The 9,338-nt window shown below is 48.1% G+C and overlaps 1 long non-coding RNA gene across 1 annotated transcript; it reads left to right on the forward strand.

The window, feature by feature from the left end:
• The first annotated feature begins 67 nt into the window (after window positions 1-67).
• LOC109297170 lies at window positions 68-8,292 on the forward strand. The gene is made up of 3 exons (XR_002097227.1): window positions 68-304; window positions 7,712-7,969; window positions 8,262-8,292. It is a non-coding gene; the product is annotated as an uncharacterized LOC109297170 (long non-coding RNA).
• The last annotated feature ends 1,046 nt before the right edge of the window (window positions 8,293-9,338 follow it).

Here is a 9,338-nt window from a genome sequence, read left to right on the forward strand (position 1 = left end):
GTTCCCATACTCACCATCCATCCATCCATCCATCCATCCATCCGTTCCCATACTCTCCCTCCCTTTTTCCCCCCTCACCCTGCACTGGCACAGTCGAAAAATCCTTCTGTCCTTCCTGTGAGCATGTGTTTATCTCTTTATTTTTAAATGTTATGGCTTCCCAACATCTGTCTCTGTGGGGTATAATCTTACTGATGAAATATTTCATGTTTTCCTTGAGCCCCTGTCAATATGTTTCCCTGTTATCAGCTTAACAGATGGAGCCACAGAAGGAATAACCTCAGCTTACCTGGGTGATTTCTTTGTAAGTACATATTTATATACTTCAGGACAAGAATCATAGTACTTTTAACCATGTACTGCATTCTCTCCTCTTTAATGACAGTAATGGCACCCAGCATTCATATATCAGATCACAAAGCACGTCACACAGAAGATCAGTATCTTTATCCCAGTTTTACAGACAGGGAAATTCAGGCCTTAGTAAATTACCCAGAAAGCCAGTGGCAGAATTGGAAATGAACCCTGGCCTCCTGAATTCCTAGGCCTATAGGAATAAATAAATAAATTCATTTACCCATCTATCTAAAGAGAGAGTGTGCACATGCCTAGTTAAGTTTCAGCTGTTTCCCAGATCTAGAGTTGTCAGCGTATAATTCTTTATATAAATTTCAAGAAATACTATGGGAGTGTCTACACATGCATATTAATACACGTGAATAAATTCCAGAGCTTATCACTCCAGAGTTTATTTTTTCTAGGCACAAGTATTCACATGCAACCAGACAGGCACTGCAGAAAGATACTCAAGATACACACATATACATATACATACTTTCCATCTATGTAAGAGCATTTTCAGCTGTAGAGCTCAGACAGATAAGCATTGTTATGCCAGTTTAAAAATGGAGAAACCAAGGGGCAATGAATTTCTGTAACTTAGCCCTGGTCACGTACTGAATTAATTACAGAGTCAGAAATAGTATCCATGGCTAGGTACAGATATTCAAAAAGCCTGAGGTTGAATCGATCTAAATTATGCATTTTTCTGTAAGCAGCATGATTTAGATTGGTAGCAAAAAGAACACACATTCACCTTTTTATGAGGGTGGGGGAGCAAATCTTAGACCCCATATTCTATCATTTTTAAAGCAGTCTGTGTGCACCAAATTTCTGTTCTGTTATGGGTACAGACAAGTTTTCTGTGCTGAACTTCTGTTTTGTTACAAGTATAGACCAGTTTCTGATTGCTGATATTGGTTAAAGCATAATGTCTGTATCTGCCCCAGGTGTCTTAACTTCTACCTGGATCCTGTGTAACCACAGAATAATCACTGCACTGTAAAGTCCACATCTTACCTTACCTCATAGTAACATATAGACTGATTCAGTAGTCTATAAGATAGAACACTACCCTGCCTTCTGCCTGACTTCAGACTAGCATAGCTAATTACCTCTCTGTGATCACAGTCACTTTTTCAGGTGACCATCAATTTAGGCTACTTTGTACCAAATTCACAGTTCTGGTAAATATAAAGATCAAAGTGATCTACAGTCTAAAGGATGACACGTGACACAAGAGAATAGAGAATCAAGTATCAAATTATTTTTCAAACTTTATTTCGAAAAGGTTATTTCTGTGGCCCCAGATGGGACTTATTCATAGGAAAAAAGACATGCACAATGTAGAAATGTGTGCAGTGTATACTAAAGTCAAACATGTCATGATACGGGCATTTTTATAAAAAATACTCAAAGAGCTCATCTACATGAGATGCATTACAGTGCAGCAGCATAGTTTACTGCACAGTAAGCATGTGCATATACACATGCACATGCTTACTGAGCAACAAACCTCATTAATCATGAGTAAATTTGCTACCTGCAAATACAAATTGGAAATTTACTTTCAATTAGTAACAGCACAGTAGTTCTCATGTAGATGATTGACCAGGAGAGAGAGCTCCCTGCCCCTGGGAGCTGCCTGCTGCCAGGGTGGACTCTGCCACCAGAGCCTGAGTGGAGACTATGTCCTCCTGCCCCACAGCAGGGAGCTCCAAGCCCCCCACTCTGAAATAAGGATTTCCCAGCTCAGTTCCTGCTATCACAAAGCTGGCATAGACAGATATAGGTCTCCCAGCCTGAGCCCCACAACCACAAAGCTCAGGCTGGAACATAAACATCTCCTAGCTCTGGCCCCACAGTCATGGAGCTGGCACTGGGAGCTCCCTGCTAGCAGGGGCTGAGGAGCCTGTCCCCACCCAGCTTCATGATCGTGCAGCTGAGTGCTGTGTGAAACAGCTGTGTTTCGATTCTGATTTGGCTGTTTTGGAGGATAGTGATTTGTTTTGGTATTTTGGATCACTGTCCTGTTTCATTTCAGCTGAACCTGTTTCGGAGATTCGGCTTTGCCGAATCTCCTCCGAATCTGTTTTGAACGGGCTGGCTTGTCTGGGGAAGGCCCGCTGCCCTCCATGCAGGCAAGGAGACCCCTGTGCAGATTTCTGATCCCTGTCACTCCAGGTCACAGGGCAAGGAAGCAGCACAGAGCAGTGAGCAAGCCTGCTGGTCCCTGCCATGCACCTCGGTTCTGTAGGGAGCAAAGATCCGTTCCAGGGGTCTCCTCACCACTGCTGCCTGCCCCATGCTGCTCCGGCAACATGGGGCTGTGCAAGGTGGGCAGTGGCGGCAAGGAGACCCTAGCATTGATCTCTACTCCCTGGGGAGCCAAGTCACATGGCAAAGCAGTGCCGGTCTCTGCCACATGATCTGACTCCACAGGAAAAAAAGATCTGGGGCTGCATGGGGAGGGCAGCAGCAGTGAGGAGACCCCTGGCACAGATCTCTACTCCCTGTGGAGCCAGGTTGCACAGGAGGGCAGTGCTAGTCCCTGCTGTGTGACCTGGCTCTGCAGGGAGCAGAGATCCAGGGCTGCACAGGACAGGCAGTGGCAGTGAGGAGAACCCTGGCACAGATCTCTGCTCCCTGAAGAGCTGAGTTACATGACAGGGCAGCAACGTGCAGCTGTTTCCCTGCAAGCCCAGCTCTGAAACTCCAAAATATTTCCAAAATGTTTTGGATGCCTTGTTTCATTTTGGAGATATTTCAGAGCCTTTCATTTCCATTCAGATTCAGTGTTTCAGGCACTGAAACAGCCCAAAACACCTCCAAAATGAAACAGCTGCTGAAATTTTCCACAGCCCTACTGAGTGGAGACCAAGCTCCCCAGCCTGTTCCCTACCCAGCTCCATACTCACAGAGCTGAGCAGGGAACACGATCCCCAGCTTCCACCCCACAATCACAGAGCAGGTCCTGGGAACTATCCTGGTCAGGGGCAGATTCCAGCCCCATGGCCCCAAAGGGCTTGGAAAGCACTGCAGGGGTGGAATAGGTCCTAGCCCCCTGCTCCAATCTACCAGTGGGACAGCTAGCAGTGAGCTAGCTGCTATGTGTCCCAACAGCAGATTTCCAAGCCCCCCTGCCCCTGATCAGGGAGCTGGGGTCAGGAGCTCCTGGCTGCTGGAGCTGAGGGACAATTTCCCTGTGCCAGAAGGAAGAAGCCCCTGGGGGCAGAGTGCAATGTCCCAGTGCCGCCCAGGAGATAGCTGTCTCCTGGCCTGGCACCCCCTGCCAGCCCCTGGGTTAGCACCCAGCAGGAGCCTAGCACTCCCCTGGTGGTAGCAGGGGCCCATTGCAGGGCCTCAGGAAGCAGGAGTAATTTGCTGCCATTAGCAGTAAATCTGCTCCCACTTCCCTGCATGTGTAGATGCCTCCCTGGGAGCATTTACTCACAAGTCATTTATTCGTGAGTAAACTGATCCCATGTCAAATGCATGTGTAGATGTACCCTAAAGCATGATTCTTTTTTCTAGCAAATTTCTGTTTGCAAACTGGCTCTGAATAGTTTGACCATAAAAATACTCCACTTTCAGTGGGCACGTTTCAGGATGTCATCGTCCCGCTGCACTCAGTCTTGGTGAGGCCACAGCTGGAGTACTGCATCCAATTCTGGGCTCCGCAATTCAAGAAAGATGTTGAGAAGCTTGACAGTCCACGCGCATGATCTGAGGGCAAGAGAATAGGCCTTATGAAGAGAGGCTGGGACTCTTCAGCTTGGAAAAGCACAGGTTCAGGGGGGACTTGGTGGCTGCTTATAAGTACATAATGTGTGTACATCAGGATCTGGGAGAATATCTGAGCACCCCAAGGAAAAACAAGGACCAACGGTCATAAACTCCTACAAGACCATTTTAGGCTGGACATAAAAAAAAATTTCTTTACAATCCAAGCCCCCAAGACCTAGAATACACTCCCTCCAGAAGTGGTGCAGGCACCTACTCTGGACTCATTCAAGAAATGCTTAAATGCTTATCTTGCTGGGATCCTTTGACCCTAGCTAACTTCCTGCCCCTGGGGTAGGGGGCTGGACTTAACGATCTTCGAGGTCCCTTCCAGCCCTAATGTCTATGAAATCTATTAAATTAACATGCCTGCATTTTCTGCGCAGAAAATTCAGGTGTAGTAAATTCACGCCTGGCACATATCTGAATGTGTACAGTCACCAAGAGGAAATTTGCTCCCAATGGGAATAGTTCAGTCCGGGGCTGCTCTGGTCTCCCTGCCCTGATCTGCTCTCCCCACCCCACCCCACCCCCCCCAACAGCAGCCAGGGAGAACTCCAGGCTCCCCTGGCAGTCAGCCTCAGGCTGGCAGGGCACATGGGGGTCAGGCCTGGGATGCAGGGAATTGTGCGGGAGAACTGTCCCAGAGTGGGGGACAGCTCCCAGCTGCACAGAGCTTGGGATCACAGCCTGGCTCAGTGGTGCTGGCTTGCAACCTATGGACCTCAGAGTCATTCTGCCTCCCAAGGTACTTGGCCAGAGGAAGGGCTATGATGAGCTGGGATCCCCCAGCCCACACCCTGGCTCCTGCCTAGTGCTGGGGGGAGGCAGGAGCTGAGCAGTGCTGTGACAAGAGGGATCTACATCTCCTGCTGGCAGAAAAGAATGGGGCATCTGGGGGTCCTGCACTGGGCTGCTCTGTGCTGTGCCACCTGCCTTAGCCAGGTCTGTGAGAATTTCCCCTTCCTGCCACCCAAACCCAGATCAGCCTCACACCAGCTGGATGTACAGAACCCAGCTAGCACAAGATCAGCAAGAGTAGTTGTATGTTGTGGGGCCACCCCATCTTTCTGTTCCTCCCTGTGGGAAGCATCCCTACTGCACCAAGCCCTTGGATGGCTCCAGCCCCTGCCCTCATGAGCAAGGCAGGGGACTCCAAGAGGCTCCTCTGTAGCACAGAGTCAGTAGCCTCTCCCCCCCATCCCTCCCCTCCCAGGCCCCAAGCCAGTGCGACTGAGCTGTATTGTGATCTTGAGCTGTGTGGCTGGGAGCTGTCCCCCACACCCTGGAGCTCAGCATCTCTGACCCCCTGATGCCTGGGCCCCCCAGGAGCAAATTGCTCCCAGTCAGTGTCTACATGTGCGCTAATGTCTACATTAAATGAACATGCCATTTTCTAGTACTTGTCTTTGTCAATACTAGTAAATGGCATATTAGACTAATTTAATGTGCGGTTAAGTGTCGAGTGCATGTAAACAGTGACACTTTACTGAACATTAGATTTGTCTAATGTTCAGTAAAGTGTCTCATACAGACGCATCCAGTAATACTTTTAACTTTTTTCTCTCCCCCTTTTTCATGGATCTTATCTCCTTGAAAGATGTACAAAACTTTCACAGCTAAAGTCATATGAATGAATGCCCAAGTTCAGAAAGCCTCTTCTGCCAGTAAAAATATTGCTTATTTTGCCAGAAAATACTTGTAGTCAAACATTGTACATGACTACAAAACATCCAGGAAAGAAACTATGAAGCTTTTAAGGCTGTGTACACCTTATCTGCAAAGGAAATAAGGGGAAGATCATGGAAAACACAAATGGTAGTTAAGACCACTACCCTTAGGGACATGAAAATGTGCACTAACAGGGGAGCGATTTTTCGGAAACACTAATAGAACTGACACAGAAAAAGGCACCTCCATGTTCTTTTTTTTAAATTTCCTTCTAAAAACACAAATAAAAAAAATCTTTTGGTCTTCTCCAGCCCAAATGAGCTTCTGACATTTTCCATAATCTACTATTCTTGTTATGATCTTTACCCATCAGTGGGCACATCTACACATGCGCTTTAATGCACAGTAGGCCTATTTTACTGTGCATTAAAGCATCATGTAAAAAAAGTACAATTATGCTAATGCTCAGTAAAATAGGCTACTGCGCATTAAAAGTCACTTTAAAAACATTTGCTTTTGGAACTGTGCATCAGGGCAGCCTAATGCACATTTATTGAAGATACAAAACATTGGAGATACTAAATTTAATACGCATTAGGAAAAGTGCATTAATGCATGTGTTGACCCACCTAGTGTGTCATGATGTCTTTTTCACCAAAGACACCATAAAACCCATCAGTGTTTACAGGCCTGCAAAGACTACATGACTGCATGCAAAGGCTACCTACCACAGGAAGTAAGGTAGATCAAGGAAACAAACAAAAGGCTGCAGAGAAGGTTTTCTGAATACATTTTCCATTGGAAGCTGTCTGCACTTCCCTGGATATCTTGCTGCAAAGTGAGTTGAAAGGAGTTCAGATAGGAAAATTCTCAGATAAAAATTAAAGGCAAGGAAGACAAATAGACAGACAGTACATGCTCATCAGATGGCCAGCATTCTCATTCAATTTTCTCCTTGCTTCCCGATACAGACTACAAGTCTTTTCACATTTGCTTTCAACTGATGTCCCTTTTCACTGCCAGAGAGGTGGAGAGGTGTCTTCATGTAAGTCTCTGTCCAAGCACATTTTTTTCATCTTGCATCCAGATAATTGTCTCTCTCTCAAGACCCCCTACCTTTCAACTAAGGTTAATAGCTGCTAATAGTTACCTCTGCCAGATTTCTGTTCACCAGATTAGTGACAAAAAAGAATAAGTCAGATGGGCAAGATCCACTGTTGGTTTTTTGCCCTTCTCTGTACTGTGGAGCATAGTTCACTTTTTAAGATCATCTGGAACTTTTCACTTGACAAATTCCCTACCATTCCAGGAGCCCAAGGCATTAGTGATGCCTTCATCACTGATGCCTTAGTGAGAAGGAGCCAGGCCAGCTGTAGGGAATCACGAAGGGGTTTTCCTCCCCTCCCACCCCTATTTAGCTGCGCTGGGGAGGAGCCATGCGAACAGGCCCCGCAAACACGCGTGCTCTTCAGGGGCACACTGGAGTTTGCATGGGAGTAGGTGCAGGGGGGAGAGCAGGAGGGGCCTGAGACTCCACGTGTCAGAGTCAGTAGCTTTGGACGGAGTCTCCAGAGTCTTTAGGTGAGTGCACATGACAGTGTTAATGGGGGTGGTGACTCAAAGTGCAGCCAGGGACCCTGTTCTGATACTGCCTCCTGCCCAGGGCTTCTCTGAGGCATCCACCCAGACAGACACTTTGGGTGGGTCGGCAGGACCCGGGTCCCCTGCCTGCAGGGGTTACCTGGTGGGTCCTGGGCCTGGGGGCAGCAGGATGGCCAGGAGTCCCCTCACCAGTCCCACATGTGCCCAGATTGAGGCCCTGAAAGGGCAGGTGAGGGAACTCCAGGCAGAGGTTAGCAGGCTGCATGGGATCAGAGCCACTGAGGATGAGATTGACGGGTACTTCCACTCTTTGCAGCATCACTCAAATGGTGGAATGGCAACACAAGAGAGACATGACACAGACGGATGAAAGACAGTCACCTCTAGTTCTAGACAATGCAGAATTAGATCCCGCATTGCTGGAACAACTCCAGTGCACCTGAGGAACCAATTTGGGGCCCTGGCATTGCTGAGAGTGAGTGCAGCAACAGAGAGTGCAGCAACATAGGCCACACCCACAACTACCACCAGGCAGGCTACAAGGCAACAGAGCAACTGGAGGAGAAGACGTCGGGTAATCATAGTAGGCAACTCCCTGCTGAGAGGAATGGAGGGAGACATCTGCCACCCGGATCCCACAGCACGAAAATTCTGCGTTCTCCCTGGGGCACAGATCCGTGATGTCACAGAGGGGATCCCCAGGATTGTCCAGCCCACAGATTACTACCCCATGCTCCTTATCCATGTGGAACCAAGTGACATGGCCAGGAACAATCCAGACCACATCATGGGTGACTACAAGTCTCTGGGAACTGGGCTTAAAGGGTCAGGGGCTATGGTAGTTTTTTCCTCTATGCTCCCTGTAGCAGGCCTTGGTCCAAACAGGCAAGAATATATTGTTGAGGTGAACCGGTGTCTCTGATGGTGGTGCCACAAAGAAGGCTTTGGCTTCTACAACCATGATGCCCACTTCAAGGACAGAGGACCCCTGAGGAGAGATGGCGTCCACCTCACACAGAAAGGCAAGTCCCTTTTCTCAGCCAGGATGGTGAATCTCTTAGGGCTTTAAACTAAGATCACAGGGGGATGGAGAAATGCTAACTAGGGCCTACCAAGGGACCAATATACAGGAAAGCTCCATCGACAATGAAACCAAGCAAGCCACTCTTATGGGAGCTGACAAAACAGCTCCCCTTCAATGCAACAGGTGGCCAGTGACCTCAGTAGAAGGACTTAGGTGCCTGTACACCAATGCCAGAAGCATGGGGAACAAGCAGGAGGAATTAATCCTCCTGCTTTCCACTGGGCTCTACAATCTAATAGGAATCACAGAGACCTGGTGGGACTCCTCTCATGACTGGAGCATAGACATAAAGGGCTATGTCTTTCAAAGAAGGGATCGGGTAGGGAAGAGAGATGGGGGTGTTGCCCTCTATGTGAAGGAGCAGTACACCTCCCTACAGGCTGATGTTGGCCCCAAAGAAGAACAGCTTGAAACCCTCTGGGTCAAGCTCCAGGGGAGGTGTGGCAAGACAGACCTGACCATAGATATATACTATAGGCTGCCTGACCAAGGGGAAGAGCTTGATCTAGCGTTCACCCATGAACTAATGGAGGACACATGTGCATGGGACATGGTTGTCACGGGTGACTTCAACTACCCAGACATCTCCTGAGAGCTGACTGCTCAGCCAGCTCGGATCAATCATGATCCTTCCTGACTAGCACCGAAGAGCATTTTTTGATTCGGGACGTGCACAGTCCATCTAAAGGTAATGCAGTTCTTGACCTAGCCCTGGTCAAAGGGGATGACCTGGTGACCAACTTAAACATAGAGGTCAGCCTAGGAAATAGTGACCATGAAATCATTATGTTCATGGTGACCATTATGTTCACCAGGCGACGACCTCCAGGTTCTTGACCACCTGGGTGACAGCGATCAT

Source organism: Gavialis gangeticus, unplaced genomic scaffold (assembly GCF_001723915.1).
Source record: "Gavialis gangeticus isolate Ggan-Ray unplaced genomic scaffold, GavGan_comp1, whole genome shotgun sequence".
Taxonomy (NCBI): domain Eukaryota; kingdom Metazoa; phylum Chordata; order Crocodylia; family Gavialidae; genus Gavialis; species Gavialis gangeticus.